Raw genomic sequence first — 16,014 nt, 5'->3', positions numbered from 1 at the left:
AATTTTCCCAAGTGACAATTTGTTTACGAGAGCAAATCCATCGATACCATAAAAACTAATTTGGTTCCAAATATAAATTTTCAATGCATAACTTTTGTGTGTTTTGCACATTATAGAGATCTAAATATTGTTCCATCTGTAGTATCCATGTTACAGGATCCTTGCCATCAAACATCCTCACATCGATATTTGGAATGTGGTGGGTCTTTGTTCCAACATTAGAGTCGATGAAATCATGATTAACATTTATTTTGTTCTCATCATGAATTTTCTCTACCATATTTTTGCCATTAAGAAGCCTTTCTTGTAGAAACTTTGCCCAACTTTCCTTCAAACCTTCCATGTCTTTCTTCAAATCTTCAATGTTGTCATTCTTTGAATCATGATTAACATTTATTTTGTTATTATGAGTTTCCTCTACTACCTTTTCGCCATTAGGAAGCCTTTCTTGTAGCAACTTTGTCAAACCTTCCTTCCAACCTTCCATGTCTTTCTTCCAATCTTCAATGTTGTCTTTCATACCATCAATATTATCTTCCATTTCATTCATATTAGATTCCATCTTTGCTTTTACTTTTTGTGAGAGTGAAATTTGATGCACTTGGTCTCATAATTTAGATATATCATGTTGCATTTATTTCTCTTCTTCATGAGTCATGCTAGAGCCTTCTGGTTGTTTACTAGGTGTTTCCATTTTCTTTCTTCGAGGAATCAATTAATGATAATTATGCTTCACTATGCCCTTTGAACTTCAAACTAATTTTTCAACCCAAACTCATGCAAAATTTTAGAAAGACTACACACCTTTTTTCGCTTTGTAGAAACTCGATCTTGAATCTTTTGTATCTCTATAATTGTGAATCTCCCAGGTCTGAAATTGCTTCCTATGGTAGCCCTCTGAGTCCTCTTTCAAATGCCACTAGTTTGATCAAAATTGAATTCTCCAAGAAAGAGGTATTCCCAATTTCCCATGATGACCTAATTATATAATTTTTCAGTAGAGCGAACTTGTACGACATGCCACGTGTCACTGTTTCGACCTTCAGATCTGAAAAGGATACAAATAAAACTATAGTCTGTCCTATTTCTGCAACATCTTACAAAATTTCAATTTGATTCTCAGAGAGAAATTTATGACGATTTTCCCAAGGTCACCTATTTGGAATGTAATCTGGGAGTTTGCAAAAACCCTAACTTCCTTAGATCATATCTCTGAAGATATAGCACGAAAAGATCCGAAATTCGGACCCGAGATTCACCAAGATTTTAGCTCAAATGAGTTTTAATTTCAGAGTCTAAACCTTCGTAGAAACAAAATTATAGAGAAAATTCCACAATGACATGTTTGTTGTGGAGTTCTAGAGCTTTCAAAATCCCTAACTGCCTCATATCATATCTCTGAAAATATAGCAAGACAAGATCTGAAATTTGTACCCGAGGTTTAGAACAGTTTCAGCTCAAATGGGTGTTTTTTTAAGCTTCTGAAACTTCGTAGTGAAAAAGTTATAGCAAAAATTCCATAATGACCTGTTTGGAGTAGCGAAACCCTAGAATCCAAAGCTCTGATACCAAATGTTATGAAACCAGCTCACAAAAAGATAGAAAAGATAGATAAATGCCTTAGAAATCAACCTCTTTGAAGGGGCAACCTCCTTTACATTACAAAAATGAAAAATTCTTGGATGATACAAATGACAAGACCTCCTTTCTATATATAGGAGTCTAAGGGGTCATAATATAATTAGAGCTGACATAACAATAATAATGTAAGGGCACAACAATAATAATATTGGGCTTCTATGGGGCACAATAATAAAAATATGGGTATTACATGGGAACAAAAATATAATAAGGGGGTTGCACTAATAACAATAAGGGGTTACACTAGTAGTATAGGGACATAACAATTACTATTAGATTGTCTTAGTCATTCTATTTTGTTGTCGCATGATCTCAATCAGGCATGAGATCATGGAGCAATATCTCCTTGAATAATTAAATGCAACATGGAGGCGTTTTCGATGATGGTCATGGGTATGTTGCTGCTATATTTATTGCTACTTATAGTTGCACTTGTTTCATATGTTGATTATGGTTACCTTTATGTTGCCATGTTGCTGCTTGTTGCTAGAGGTGTTGGTGGTATGCTACTCTGAATGTTTCTTGGATATATTTTCTTCTTACTACTATTGATATGTGCAGAGATATAGGATGATTCTTATATCTATTGATTTTTTTTATATGGATACATGTATTACTACCTATTCATATGGAGTTGATCCTTTTCCATTGATGTTAAAGGGGGACAAAATTTGGATGGATAAATTACAACTTCGATTTTTGGAGAGTGTATGGAGATCAACCTAACATCTTGATGAGGTTGACATCAATGTGAAAGGGGGAGTTTGTTGGCATCGTTGTGTTGGTATTGATGTCAAAATGTTCATGGTCATAGTCATACTGGTCATGATAATGTGTGATGGATGTTGACATGGTGGTCCTATTGGTTGGCATGATGTATTGAAAGTGAGATGATTGTGTTGCCATTGATTTCAAATCTAGAGGTCATACACTTATGTCAACCTCATGATGGTGCATATTGGTGGACCATGGTGTATGTCAATATGTGTTGCCATTGATCGAGCTTGATGGTAGCATGATGGTCCTGGAGGAGTTGGACTGTGTTGGAGTATGAATTGATGGACATGTCATGATGGATTGATGATGTTTATATGGAAAAATGAGGATGCTACAGGATGATGAGCAGATCTACATGTGATAGAGATGGATAATGATACACTAGTTGAGTTGTGAACTAGGTCTTAATGTATGTCTTCATGCTTATGCTTCATGGATATCACTTGTTGCTGATTGATGAATTGATGATGATGATAGTGATGTTGTGAAGGTGATACAAAGGTGTTGTGGGGGAAAGTATCCAACTCGGAATGACCCTAACCCACTCTAAGGGTGGCAGTTCCTTAGCAACAGCTGAAAGCAAAGCTATCTAAAGTTTCTTCTTTATGACATGCAAGAGATAAAAGGGAGAGATCCACTTACCGATGTCTTGCGCAAATGGTCGATCCAATCTCTTTTGTTTGCCGCTTGCTCCCAGCTCCAAGTCTTTTCACGGGCCCAGCTACACGAGATCCTGCAAATAAGACAAGAAAAGGAAACTACAAGAGGCATGCATTCATAATCGATTCAAGGATTAGCATAAATCAAAGACGCAAGTAAGAAAATACACCATTGAAACACATGCGAATAGAAGAACCTCAAATGCTTTATTAATATATGGAAGTAAGGTTCAGGCGACGATACAACCATGAGAGGTCCAATCCAGCATCACCTTCCCGACGGAGAGAAATCTCTTCTTCACCTCCCTCAAGCAATCACCCAATACTCTCGACTGTAAACCAACAGCAATTCTTTGCACTAAATTCCGGCCTCCAGATCCCATGGGATGAGATCCTTATATAGAGTTTTGGAGTGAAGATAAGTCAGCTTGATGTGTGACTTGTTGTCCTCTTCAACTCCAGTTGTTCTTCAGTTCTTCACTCGGAGTCTCTACCTTCCACTTGGAGTTTTAGAAGCTCTTAACTCATCATTAGGCGAATCTTATGATCAAGTGTCTTTTTGGAAGCTTCCTGGGCACTGGAACATTGAGAAAAAGATTCCTCCACATGTCAAAGTACGCCCAGCACAGGTAGCCTTTGTTGCACTTGCTATGCAGCGCAGGTACACCATGGAGCTCTTGACATTCAGCGCAGATGCCTAGTGGAGCAGCTGCTTTGATCCAAAACTGACCTGTTTTTTAGTGTTTTTCAGTGGAGAACTGATTTGCATTGCTGTGGTTTGCTGACCTTGTTCCTCTAAGGGTAAGAACAACATGTTTAGGGACTTTGGATCCCTTAGATTATTGACATTTCATGCTCTATGCTGTAAGGCACAAAAATGTCTATAACAGTTGCCCCCTAAAGTATGAGGTCGTTTATCGGGTGAAATGATTTATTAGGAGGATCCGAAGTTCATTCAATCGTCGGGAGGTGACCTGTAACAAAGTACAATACAATACATTATCTTTTCATACTTTATTTTCATGATCTAGCTGAGGCAGGCATTTCCCATGCTCAGCTTTATAAATACATTTGTTGTACATAAACAGACGATCGTCTGATAATAGACTGATAATTCTCTGCTTTTAATTATCATCCTTTTAATAGGATGATCATCTGCTGCACATGTCTATGTTTTTATCTCCTGAATATATATCACAGCCCGGATGGATGAAACTAGATCCCGGGTCTTCAAACTTGTCCGATCTTCACTCTAGTACAAGTCGATCCATGTGAGAATTTCTTGAAGTCGAACATGGAAAGACATCGCTTGATTACCAGTCAATAATGTAAACTGTTAACAAGCACGAGAGGAATCACCGATAATGATGATGACCCTCAAGGTACTGCAGCACAATTCACGTGGTGTGAATATAGGATCTGACGTCGAACACCACGCAAAGTCTCCTGGTCGAAGGTCATTAATGTATACCTATCGCCGGGAGTGAGAAACTTGCCATTGAGGCATGCAAGCTTCAAAGTACTGAGGGGGTGTTCCTAGACCAACTTCTTGGATAATGAGCTGATGTCGACAAGAAGTGATCCGTCAAAGGAGGGCCTTAATGAATCCCACATCAGTGACATGGAACAGAGCTAGTGATGATGGTGAAAACGATCTGTGAAATATGATTCAGGGTGGCGGTCATGGAAGGATGAAAGATGATGTACGGTAGTGGATGGGACCCGGTTGACACTTTCTGAATGACATCTCTTGAACATATAACGACATTGATGTGATGGATCGGTAGCATTACCCCATGTATGGATGGTATGGCGAGACCATGGTGAAGGGACTGGTGAATGATAATAACCCAACCCGATATTTACGGAGGCAAAAGTGTCATGTTCAAGAGCGACTTGCTACCATTAAGCTTTGAGGTTCTTCCCAATTTTTCCCCAGTCATTTCTGACCAGTACCTCTTTATTTTTGTCAAGCTTGAGGAGGATAACATATGCTTGATCTATAACCTGCCCTTCGGGCAAGCCCATCGCTATGTTTTTAACGAGCCTAACAATAGGGAAACTCGTTCTCGTCTAAAGACAAGTTTGTCGCTATCTAATATTTTTAACGAGCCCAGCGACAAAGACAACTCGGTCCTTTTCATTTTTAGAGAGTCTGAAAAGGGTACATAAAGTGGACTCTAGGGGTCCTTTTTCGTCATCTAATCCCTTAAGTCCGAAAAAGTATAAAACAATACAGAAGGGATGAATGTTCGATATCTTTATCGAGCCGAACTAGACAAGCGCTCGATCTTTTTGTGCAATAATCCCTCAGGTCCAAAAAGATTAAAATCTAGAGGAGGGATAGATCTTCTGGTCCTTTTAACGAGCTGGAAGGCCAAAACTCGGCAAACTTTTCATTTTTTACGAGTCAGTGAAAAGAGCTCAAAGAAGACTCGTATTTTGAGGAACGAGTGATAAACAGGGATAGCAGCAGATTCCAGGTACAGGTTGGAATTTTCCAATCACGGCAGTATTACAAGGATGGCTAGGTGGGATCACTCTTCGCAGCTGTTCCTCAAAATAGGTAAACAATCAAGTGGATGTGAATGATCGGCCAAATGAAAAGTGGAGGTGACGGTGCACAAACACGACCAAGGCTTTTATGGCTGATGAATTTACGGTCTCAAATGGTTATTTACCGGTTCATTTTTTCTGAATGAGCTTGAACTCTGGGGGAAAGCCTGCTCACAAGCTTATGTTTATTTTTTAACGAGCATGAATTTCCACATTAAAATTGCTCGGATCTTGCGTTTATTTTTTAACGAGCATGAACTTTGCCAAAACTGCTCGTTTTTACCAGTCATAAAGTAGGAAGGTCTCATGGAAGATCGCTATTTTTTAAAGAGCTTCATCTCCCTACGTATTGCTCCATATCCTCTCTTTGTGCAAGCCGGGTATCGGCTTATCTACGGGTTAGCGGGGTTAGTCCTACCTAAAACTAAAAAGCCGCCCGCGCTTGCATTCCAAGAGGTTTGCATGCCCCCAGGTGTAAGTCTAATTTCAAGGCCGCCCCTACTTTTCCGTTAAAAACCTTTGTTTTCAACAAGTGAGGCTTACCTCTTTCAGGTTACCCAAAGATTGTTCTGCTAATTCTTTCAAACAGAAACTTTCTTCGGCGATGTCTATCATTAGGATACACAAAGATGGTTACAATTTGTTGCAGCAATTGAATCCCTTTCTTTGGAGGCTGCCCCTACTTATCCTCTAAAACATTTGTTTTAATGGGTGAGGCTTGCCTTTTATCCAAAGATGGTTACTACTTGCTACCGCAAACGGATCCCCTTCTTTGGCAGAGCCCACTTTTCTAGACAAAGGTGAATGACGACGCTCCGCCACACACTTAACTTTAACAAAAGAATCTTTTTCCAGAACAACCCCATTCCTAACTGCCCCTTCTTCTGCATGAGAGCTCTTCCTGGCTCTTCTATTTTACGAAGAAGAAGGAGGGGACGGGGTACGGACTAGTCATATTCTCCCGCGGAAATTCTACTTTACACCCAAGGTTTCTTCTGCCTCCAGAGCAGACCAGGATGCATGCCCCCTGGGTTCCGGTCTTCCTTTCCCGAATTACTTGCACTCATCAGGAAGAAGAACCGGAGGTAGAGACCTTTCTTGATCAAATAGACCATTCAGGATAGGTATGTGACTATTTGCGATGCGTGATCCCGGAAAGGAAAGTTGGTCTACGAGCTTGACCATTCTTCCTTCGTATGGAAAACACATTATTCGAAAGAGTGAGGAGACTATTGCTTCCATGCAATATATGTAGTCTCGTCCAAGGAGTAGGTTATAATCCAAGGGTCCTTGGACGACCATCAAATTCATCTTGACAGCCTTCCCTTTCAGTGTAATAGGCACATTAGGTAGAATCCCTAATGGTCGACTGGTTCCTCTGTCAAAGCCCGAGAGATTCCTTGTCTCGGGCAAAAGCGTCGGGCAACCCAGTGCTTTCCAAGCAATAGAGGACAGGATACTCACAGATGCCCCTTCATCAATGATAGTTCCAGCCATCACCATTTTGTATATTTGGACTATAATTCTAAATGGTATACTGGCTGGTAACCGGGGTCTGCCTAGTTGGTTCCAATCAAAAGACACAACCAGGTTGCTTGGTGGTGGGACCGAATATACGGCCGGGTATGACCCTGACGATGCTCCTTCCTGCGATAAAGGAGTGGGCACATTGCCCTGATGTTCATCAGAATCGACGTTGATGAAAAGAATCTGGACGGTGTCATCCTTACTCTCTTCGGTAGGGGTGTCAGCTGAAGATGAATCCTCAGTGACTATGGTATTTGAAGATGAAACTTCTGACGGGAGAACCGGGTCAACTGCCGTTTCGACCTTTGGACTTTCGTCTGGTCCGGATTCAGTAGGTTCACTTTCAGTGACTGACACTTCAGCTGGCCCTATGAGCGGGGCAGCTGTATTTTCAACCAACGAAGGACTTGGCGCGAGTTTTTGATATCCAGGAGGAAGTAGCAAGGGTGCAACCGGTTGATCTTCCAAAACTCTCTTTGCTTCGTCTAAAAAGGGACAACGGCGGAGGGTGTGATTGCCTTCACACAGTTCGCAGGGGAATCTCTTTCCCCTTCGTCGTCTAGAACCTTCACTTTCGTTGGTCGACGGTAAGCATTCAACCTGGTTGTCAGAGGTTGATGCTTCCGAACTGTGCAAACGAGGGGACCAGTCCCTTAGTATCCGGGGAATACTGGGACAGTCACTGTGGAAGTGGTCTCCTCTACATATGACACATGGCGATTTGGGCTCGGTCCGTGCTGTGTGTGGGTTTTCGTTAGATGCCTTTTGCTTTCCCCCAGGCACCTTTGGCTCCTTCTGCTTCTTTTCTTTCTTCTTCTTTTCCTTCTTCTTTTCTATGGGAGCTCCACTTTCGGCGGTTTGACCTTTCGAAGAAGAAGGATCGGAGGAAGGCTTATAAGAAGTGGAAGGCTGGAGGGTAGCTCTAGACTGGTCTAACTGTTGACTCGACTGTTCAGGAACTGTGGTGGTCTGAACTACAACGGTTGAGAATAGCCAAACTGGCAGGCCAATTGTCAGTCCTGGAAGCGACAATGTGGCCATGTGGGGCGCACCAACTTCTCCCCAAGAGGAGAAAGGGCTAGGGGTCCCATCATGTGGAATCCCTTTGTTGGTGTGTTCCATGTTCTCAACCTTAAGATCAACGTAGGAATCAGGGGTAATTATGTTCCGTTTAGAATGAATTTTATATGACGACACTTTTTAAGACACAACTTGCTTTTTCATGTTTTAAGAGTCGAGAAAAAGCTAAAGATGACTCTAGTCTCCTTCGATGTATTAACGAGCCCGAAGTGACAAATGCTCGGATGGACTTTTTCAGTTATAGAGTTTGAAAAAGGCCAAAAGAAACTACTCTGGAGTTCTAGGCAGAGGGTGTGCCAAACATTTCGCGAAACCACAGAATACGTTTTACGGTACGAGTGGTCGATCTTCGTGAATGCTGTGTTCACTGCATCACGATCAGTAGGGCGGCCGACACGGCTTCCTATGGATAAAGGCTTCGTTCCTATAGGGGTCCCCCAATATACGCGACAGTACACGGGGGCACAAGTCCGTATTAGTGCTATCATCCCTCAGGAGGAATCACCCACCTTCGTAGAGATCGACAGTCACTATGTTTAAAGACGCCGGTTCACGTCTCTACCTAGACCTCTACTGTGTTTCGTTATGTTTCAAAGCATTGTTAGATAAATTCAGTTCTTTTTAGGTTGATCTTGCTTAGCAGTTTGCCTTTATGGATCACCATGTGATGTATGATACAACTCCTAAATGCAGTCTAAGAATGATAAGCAAGCTTTTTCAATTCTTTCAACTTATGAAAACCTTAACTACTGAAGGAAAAGAAAGACATCATCTTTTCAAACAGATCATAGAGCACACACTGATGCACTTTTCCTAAATCGACATGGAAACTGTCAAAATGCACATGCACAATGCAAGTATTTCTTTTCTTCTTTCTTAATGTTGATGTATTACAAAAAGAAAGCTGTTGTATGATTTTGAATTCGATTTCAAGCGAAAGAAAACAAGTTTTGTCCAATAATCAAAAGAACACCTTAAGATTCACTCGTTTCAACACAAGAAATACTGAAATTCGAACCATATAACGAAAGCAAATGCTCAAGCAGCTATGAACAGCAATAAACTAGCTCTTAGAATCACAACGACACTTTCTCATAGGTCAAGATCCAAGAGGTCATAGCAAGACTAGTTCACTTTCGCTATGGGAAACTGTGAATGACAGCAAGAAATACAATAAGAACAATCACGGTTTCTTCATACAACTAAGGCGGAATGAAGGCAAAGAGAAGTGGTTTCAGCTGAGTATACAGGTTGACAACAGGCTGCAAAAACAATACTGAAAACTGGGCAACAGACAGTGGGGAATCCCAGTTGCACAAGGCAAAACTGGATCAGCGCAGGTGCTGCACTGTCAATATGAGATGCAGTGCAGGTAGCCCCTTCGGGACCTGCGTTGCAGTGTAGGTAGCCTTTGTTGCAGCTGCACTGATGAGACAACTCTCATCTCTCTCAGATTCCGGGTCACAGTTTGCTCAAAAATCAACGGTTTTTGGCCAAATCAGAGGTTGTCAGTCAAGTATACACTAGAGGATGATTAAAGGAAGATGAACACTATCACAAAGAGCTAAAAGAGTCCTTGTGGATCAGCTCTTCAAATCATAAACATGCCCAGCACTGGGCTAGAGTAGCTGCCCTCTACTTTGCATTCGAAGGACTCGAATGCAGTTCGATTCGGTACTCCTTTGTTTAAGAAATGAATAGCAAGAAACACAAGCTACCAACAAGACACGATCCCTAGTGGTGTCGCCAGTCTGTTGTGGGGGAAAGTATCCAACTCGGAATGACCCTAACCCACTCTAAGGGTGACAGTTCCTTAGCAATAGCTGAAAGCAAAGCTATCTAAAGTTTCTTCTTTATGACATGCAAGAGATAAAAGGGAGAGATCCACTTACCGATGTCTTGCGCAAATGGTCGATCCAATCTCTTTTGTTTTCCGCTTGCTCCCAGCTCCAAGTCTTTTCACGGGCCCAGCTACACGAGATCCTGCAAATAAGACAAGAAAAGGAAACTACAAGAGGCATGCATTCATAATCGATTCAAGGATTAGCATAAATCAAAGACGCAAGTAAGACAATACACCATTGAAACACATGCGAATAGAAGAACCTCAAATGCTTTATTAATATATGGAAGTAAGGTTCAGGCGGCGATACAACCATGAGAGGTCCAATCCAGCATCACCTTCCCGATGGAGAGAAATCTCTTCTTCACCTCCCTCAAGCAATCACCCAATACTCTCGACTGTAAACCAACAGCAATTCTTTGCCCTAAATTCCGGCCTCCAGATCCCATGGGATGAGATCCTTATATAGAGTTTTGGAGTGAAGATAAGTCAGCTTGATGTGTGACTTGTTGTCCTCTTCAACTCCAGTTGTTCTTCAGTTCTTCACTCGGAGTCTCTACCTTCCACTTGGAGTTTTAGAAGCTCTTAACTCATCATTAGGCGAATCTTATGATCAAGTGTCTTTTTGGAAGCTTCCTGGGCACTGGCACATTGAGAAAAAGATTCCTCCACATGTCAAAGTATGCCCAGCACAGGTAGCCTTTGTTGCACTTGCTATGCAGCGTAGGTACACCATGGAGCTCTTGACATTCAGCACAGATGCCTAGTGGAGCAGCTGCTTTGATCCAAAACTGACCTGTTTTTGAGTGTTTTTCAATGGAGAACTGATTTGCATTGTTGTGGTTTGCTAACCTTGTTCCTCTAAGGGTAAGAACAACATGTTTAGGGACTTTGGATCCCTTAGAGTATTGACATTTCATGCTCTATGCTGTAAGGCACAAAAATGTCTATAACAAAAGGTTTGCAGGTTTGTTCAGATGAGTTTTAGCTTGTTCAGAGGTCTACTGGAGAGTTGAGGACTTGTTGGTACACTTTCCAACTTTGTTTGTTAGCCCTTCTAGGCCAACTTGGCAGTGACACTTGGGAGGCATGTTTTATCTACTTGTAAATGTGTCACAAACCATGTCAAAGATCTGGATGATAGTAAAAATGTAGGGGAAGGTGATCTAATAGGTGGTAGAGGTTCTTGACTAAAGAACTAATGTTTTTACTGAGCCTAAGCCCCAGACAAATGAACATAGGCCTACGGGAGTAGTTGGAATGCTCTAGTTGCATGGAAACTAGCTCAAGGGAGCATTTATAGCCTCGATCGAGTTTAGATAGTGTCAAGGGAGTGAATGAGGGATTTGATGAAAGAAATTAAGTTGGAAATTCCTAAAGGCCCATAATTATTTCAAATAGCCCTAAATTATTTGAAATGGTCTTCCAATGATGTTAATGCATTTAGTGCACTAGTAGTGACCTTAGTGGATTAATTTGGTCCAATTTGTGAATTTTAAATATTCCTAGCCCCAAGCTCAATTTCGCCCTACATGTTTTATATTCTTACATTGTGAGCCTTTTGGCTATTAATGGAGTTAGATGTTGAGTGTATGTGTAGAGAGAAGGCTAAATAGTGTGTTTATGATTCAGACCTATTGGAGACCTTAGATTGATTCAATCCATGAGTGCTAATGATTGAATAATGTGCATATCTGAAGCATGTTTCAGTATAGATTGGCAATGGGACTACTGGTGTAGTGATTGATTGGAGAGTTTATGTAAGATGCTAGGTAGAGTTTTTGATGGTGATTCTCACACTTGTTATATGAAGGAGTTGCTGATGCATTCGACACATAGACATAATGTATTTTGTTGCTAGGTGTATTATGAAACATAATTTTGATGTGAGGATTTGATTGTATTTAGATTTGTGTGGCCACACTATTTTCTATTTTTGAGAGCACACTTCTTGTGGTGTTTATATTTTGTTTGATGATGATATCTTGCTACTGAGAGCATGTATGAAGAGTTGATTTCATGTTTAGCATAGTGTATTGGGATCCAATTTGAAAATACATGAAAGGAGGTGTGCATAGTGGAAGAGGAGTAGTGACTTCATGAAAGAGGAGAAGAGATAGCTAAGATTCGGTGAAAGGAACAAGCTTCTCAATCTAATGATGGTTGGATAGTCTAATGGTAGTTGGGAGAGGTTTGATTGATCTGTGTCGCCTTTATTAGATGGTAGTTCATAGAGACTTGTCGAGAACTGAGTCTTCCGAGATGATAGGTAGTATCGAGTCTCCTAGTCTATCGGTGTTGGAATTTTGTATATGAGGTTGAGTCTCCATGCTAATGGTAGTCAAGCAACTACGTAAAATATGATTGCCTGAGATAATAGAAATTGAGAGTAGAGCAACAACAACAAGGGTTTTTTTTTTTTCTCCTGGAAGGGTTTCCACCATAAATCTTGTGTCTCATGTGTGATTGATGTGATGTGCATGTTTATTGTTTTATATCTGGTTATGGTTTTCATTTATGTTATGTGATGCACATGCTATTATTATTAATGAATTTCTACTAACATGTATATGATTCAATTATTGAAGTTTAAATTGGAAAAAAATCATATATAGATCACTCTACTGATTCACCCCCCACCCCTCAGTATTTCTTGAAGGTTTCCAACAATTGGTATCAGAGAAAATTTCCAACATGCGGTTCCTTCACAAGCACCATCAAAGGATTCTCAGGCCTTCTCATAATCAATCTTTAGATCTTTGTGCCTTTTATAGCAGTGGCCTTTATCTTCCTTCAAATAGTCTATTGCTCATTCAAAGGTAAAATGATTTCTGAAGCCATCTTCTTCAACACCTTTTATACTTATGTGCAACCCAATTCTCATGAAATTATGATTAAATGAGGTTTTTTTGAAATTGTAGTATTTTAAGCAAAATACTCACTACCACAAACCTAAACACAACAAAAAATATGGAATTTATTTAGAGGGTTGTGGCCTTGAAAAAATTACTATGCCTTGGGGTCACGATGAGTACATGTACATTGTAAGTATAATTGTTTTATTTTTATTTTCTTAGATAATTCTATTTTTATGTGGGTAGGAATGCTTCGAAATAATTTCAATAGAAAAGGTAATGAAATTATTCACAAAAGTGTTGACTCGCAAGTCATTCATTTCCTTTGATCCAAGCCCACATAGATCTCACAATAGTTTCTTGTTATGGGATTCTAGAGGTCTTCCCTCTCACTCAATGCATACAATTCCTCCTTGTAGAGAGCCTATGTCCAAAAATATTTATTCTATTTAGTACAACTCAATTTCAATATCTAGCACTTTCACTCACTAAATCCCTATGAAGGAAATATATGGCATCTACTTCAACTTTGTAGCTCAACACCCCCATTACTCTACCAAAATATGGTGGCTATATGCAATGTTATGCCCCAGATGCTTGGATTCATAACTTGCATGCATCTTTCAAGAATTGTACATATATGTCTAAAGAGCATAGGCTCCAAATCGCTAAGTACCAATTAGATGGTGTAGCATTGGCCTAGTGGAAATTCTATGTTGAATCTCTAAATACTTCATTAAATTCCACACATCAAAGGCAATAGCTCCACTTTTGTCTGTATTTCCACCTAGGATGCATTTTTTAGGCCCTCGGTAGGTTTTTGGGACATTGGCTATACCTCCAACATGATCCTTCTTAGATCATTCAACAATTTATTGAAGTCTTCACCCAGTTCCACATTTAGCCTAAAATCCATGATTTTTAAGAGGTGCATATCATCAAATTTTATTCTGCATTATTACTGTTTTTTAGAAATACAATGGCTTTTTTAAGAATACCACTCTTGAACAAACATTTATTTGTGCCCTATATTTTTAAAGAAAAAATGATATATGCTATAATTCCCTACAATGTCAAAGATCTCGACTGCATCCCACATTAAACCCATCCTCTCCATCCTCAGCTCTACCAATTAGTGCATTTTACTCTCCCTCTCATCCTAGTTGTTTGTATTCCTATTAGAGGATACACATCCATTATACTATTGAGTGTAGATCTCTCCAATGCCAACACATTGCTAAAATCATATTTACTGATAAGTAGCCTAGTCCTATTGTAGACTTCCTTGACTCTCCTCCATAACATATTGTGCTAGAGGGCATTTTTCCAGTCAACCTAAATTATGCACATCCCTCACTACTTCTCATGGCTAGGGATCCATCCTAGCTCATTGATGACACCCTCTTTTTTGCATAATTGTTAGGTCAAAGATCAATTGGCTACCCTCGTTCTTGATAATATAAGCCAAAATAACCTCATATTCCCATGAGTTCGTCAAATTCCTGTAGCTACCCACTACCCCACAACCATTCTCTTATCATCTGGATTGGATCTAGAAAGACTGCCCTCATGTTGGTTCATGAGTGATAGGTTGTTACTTTTCCATTGGTGCTTTCTATGACATCAACCATTGTGATGTCTCTCTGGATTGTTTGGACTTATTATTGGACATTCCCTAACAACATGAATTCCAAGCCTTGTATGGTGTTGGGTGCAATATTGAAGTCACCTTCCCTTTTTTTGATTCCTCTTATCTTTGGGAATGATGTTGTCTTTTAGGCAACTTAGACAAATGTTTGTCCTTATGCATTATCCTCCCTATTAAATCTAAAAATAATACACAGTCCTCTCCAACACACCCCACACTAGGGTCTTATTGTCTCACACTTCCCCTCTTCCCCATCTCTCCATTTCCACCTCCATATATGCACCCCCTCATTAACTTATGCAATTGGCATCTTCCCATGATGGTCTCTCCAATCGCTTCCTGGGTATCCTCTCTCTTCACCCCATTTAACCCTTATTATTCCACATGTTCCAGTGGTGACGTCCATGTGTTCAACACATCACCAAAAATTAACAAAACACCTCCCAAAAAACCTCAACATCAATCATCTTTCTAGACTTGTTTCATTTTTGTTGGTTTCAGTACACCTCTAAGTTCGTTGGGGAGGCTAGAAAAATATAACGTCAAATCATATAGTAGGTGCAGACTTTGCTAGATGTTTCAAAGGGATTGCATTTGTTCAATTCAATTCATCCAACACCCAAACAATTGCATAAGGAGTTTCACTATACAACACTCTACACCATATCTCTAGAATCAACTCCAAGAATTTTCCATCCATTGCATTGTTCCATTGTCTCTTCACCACATGTCTAGCAATTCTATAGTGAAGATGCCAAGATGGATAAAGTTTGTCACCCTTACACTATTATGCTTGCCCATATTTTCTTGTGCAATGGTCCTTTTTCTCAACCCCACTCAATTGTTATGGATGCATAGGCCTGTGTACAGGTATTTAGGGTACAACATAGTATTATTGTTTTCTTCTTTGTCCTTTTTGTGAATATTGTTGTTCCAAAACCGGGAGGAAAAAATAGGGATGCTTTCAAGTTAAACTGGGATGATCTCACATGTTTAATATGCTCATATCAATAGGCACACTTATCCATAACAACATCTCTTCATGCCACCATGATCATCAACATCTATTCATGACACCATGATCATTAGTTCCTAGGCTTATTAGATATATAGCATAAATAATTGAGTTATGTGAATTTTTTTTGGTTAAGTTTGACTTAGTCCAAATGGATTTTTTTATAAATGTTATATAAGGCACTTGCCTAAGGAATGAAAGTAGGCTATCTATTCCATTTCCTATTATTTCTGGGTTTGTCTCTTGTTTTGTTACATTTTCTACATGAGGTTTCATTATTCCACATCAACAAGAGATTAGTGAAACATCATCATTCAAAATTGGAGTGTGTCTAATGAATATCAGAGAATATCAAAAGGGTTTTATCTATGATGTTTTCCTTGTAATTTTCATTAGATTCTTAAGGCACATTT

Source organism: Pinus tabuliformis, chromosome 2_2, assembly GCF_031772625.1.
Source record: "Pinus tabuliformis cultivar Carrire ecotype Pingquan chromosome 2_2, CPIR1, whole genome shotgun sequence".
Taxonomy (NCBI): Eukaryota; Viridiplantae; Streptophyta; class Pinopsida; order Pinales; family Pinaceae; genus Pinus; species Pinus tabuliformis.
Note: the sequence above shows the minus strand (reverse complement) of the source record.